Source organism: Gekko japonicus, unplaced genomic scaffold, assembly GCF_001447785.1.
Source record: "Gekko japonicus isolate JY-2015 unplaced genomic scaffold, Gekko_japonicus_V1.1 scaffold5499, whole genome shotgun sequence".
NCBI classification, from domain to species: domain Eukaryota; kingdom Metazoa; phylum Chordata; class Lepidosauria; order Squamata; family Gekkonidae; genus Gekko; species Gekko japonicus.
In genome coordinates, this window is record NW_015163249.1 from 43,217 (window position 1) to 46,081 (window position 2,865).

Genomic DNA, 2,865 nt, shown 5'->3' on the forward strand with positions numbered 1-2,865 from the left:
TTACATGAAAATGCAATCCTGAGAATGTTTTCATGGGAATAAGCCCTACTGAATAAAATGAATCTCCTGAGGCCTGTTTAGGGCTGCTTCTTAAATTTTCTAAACCACAGTTTACAACAATATTCCCACTGCCTCTTGGGAAATCAAAGCTGTCTTTTGACCTTATGTATTAATCGTTTTAAAAATGCCAATGATTTTAGTTCTTCTGATTTGCCTTTAAAAGCCATTTGATCCTTTTGAATACATCACAGTATATTTCAGTTTCTGCCAAAATATGGCACCATCTTTATTCATTCATAAACAGATCAAGATCTCTCTGAACTATCTTGGTCATCAGTCTAAATACTTATATGCTCTGGACCTGACAGCAGCAACGACTCTGATGGCCAGCCTTACTGTTGTCAGCTTCATTGATCATGACTAGGTAAAGGTAAAGGTTCCCTTGCTCGAAAGCCAGTCGAATCTGACCCTAGGGTTGCGGTGCTCATCTCAGTTTCAAAGCCGAAGATTTACATTTACATGTTCTTGATCTGCATTTCTTGGTGTGTTTTATGAGACAAGCATCTTCCTTTTTACATATCATTGATGATAATCTTTTTGGTTAATGGACAGGTACAGCCCATTTCTATGTGTAATGACCCCTGCTACCCTGGCTATAGCAAGAAAAAGGAGGAGGAGGAGAAATTTTGCTGTTATGCTTGTGCTCTGTGTCCAGAAGGGATGGTTGCAGATCAGAAAGGTGAGCAGAAGAGAATGTATAGTAGGCTAACAACTGAACTAAACTGAACTAAAAATCTTTCCAATAGCTATTGATATGCAGAAAGTTGAGAGTGAAGGTATTCAGGGCTTGAAGATACACATGCCAAGGACATGGCTCTCTGCTCATTACAGCAGACTGAATTAGTGGCACCTTTTAAATCCGCAGTTTCATCTGTGCCCTTAACACCATTCTGGTCCGTAACAACAAGGAGAACAATATGCTGCCCTAAACAACTTTACTTTCAGCTTTTTGTATATCAAAATGTCCGTTATATCTAATTGTTCATTTATGTGAAATTCCAGATGCCTTTGAGCCAAGATGGGAGAGTTGCAGTACTTGGTTCTACATGAAAATGTAGGCGTATTGGGCATTCAGTAACCTAGTGAAAGAGGGAAAAATCAATGGGATACAGAGTTAGATATAAACTCTACAGAAAGGACTGTGAGGAATTATTAGGAGCAGAGTTCCTCCTATTTGTTAAGGAAAGCATAGAGGCTACTGAACTAGAAAACATAGGAAGAATAAACTCCTTTATTAAATCCCTATGGGTGAAGATACCAGGCCACAAAGGGGAGTTTAAAAGTGGTTATGTCCTACTATTAACATGATCAGAACCTGGGTGGTAGTCTTGAGATGGAAAAAGAAATGGGGGGTTAACCAAAGCAGAAAGTTATAGAAATAACGGATGACTTCAATTACTGGCACACTGATAAAGAAAATGCATGTATGATTTTGTTGCAAGAAAAACACCAAAATGTCTAGATAGCCCAAATGGTAATGGCATGGTACAATTAGTCATAGCACAAAGAAGAAGGGAGGCAACTGTGGATTCGGCTCTAGTGGTACTCGAGACCTGGCAAGAGACATTGGTGCCACGTATGAACCAAATATGAAGAGTGACCACAGTGCTACTGATGTAAATGGAAATATGTTGTCCAAGGCTTTCACGGCTGGAGTTCATTAGTTGCTGTAGATTTTCCAGGTTGTGAGGCCATGGTCTTGGCATTGTAGAACCTGACGTTTAACCAGTAACTGTGACTGGCATCCTCAGAGGTATAACACAGAAAGATGAAGTAATCTCTGTGTCAAGGTGACACAGAGACACAGGTGACACAGAGAGTACTCCATCTTTTGTGTTATACCTCTGCGGATGTCAGTCACAGTTACTGGCAAAATGTCAGGTTCTACAATGCCAAGACCATGTCCTCACAACCCGGAAAATCTACTAGTAAATGAAAACGTTTGTAAATTGAAAGTTGCCCCAAAAGACATGCTGAATTAGACTCTTGGTCCATTAAATCAGTCCTATCTACTAAGACTGGCAGCGGGTCTCTTGGTTATTAGGCGAGATCTTTATCATCACCTACTACCAGATCATTTTAAATGGAGATGGCAGAGATTGAACCTAGGACCATCTACGTTCCAACCAGATACTCAGTGACAGCCACAGTCCCTCTCTAGAGCCAAGTCCAAGACAGGCACACTTGATTTCAGAAAAGCAAATGTCTCAAAACTAAGAGAAATGTTCAAAATGGTGTTGTAAAGGGTTAAACTTCCTCAGGATGCTTGAAAGTTATTTAAATGAAGTATAATTGCTCATGGTTAATTAGCAAAATAAAGTCATAAAAGACAAGAAAGGTAGTGTTTTAAAAATGAAAGTCTTGCTCAAACAAGGAAAACACAGAATCAGCACGGGGCTTGTAAAGTAAATGTAAATTAATATTAAGTCAAGTGGAATGAGAATTTCAGAAGTGTAAATACAAAAAGCAGGGGTTGATCAAATGCCTCTCCAACACTAAAGAATTCCTTTCAGTGCTGGAGAGTGGAGGGAAACTTGGTAGTCTAGGAATCTAGACAGGGAGACAATCATTTTAATATATATACCTTCTTTCTTTTTTTAGACATGGATGCTTGTGTCAAATGTTCAGAAGACAGTTATCCCAACAAATGGCAAAATGAATGCATTCCCAAGGTTATAAGCTATCTCTCCTACAAAGAACCCTTGGGCACTATTTTAACTACGTTGGCTATTTCTTTCTCTCTGGTCACAGTTTTGGTGCTCGGAACCTTTATAAAGTATCAGGACACTCCCATAGTCAAAGCCA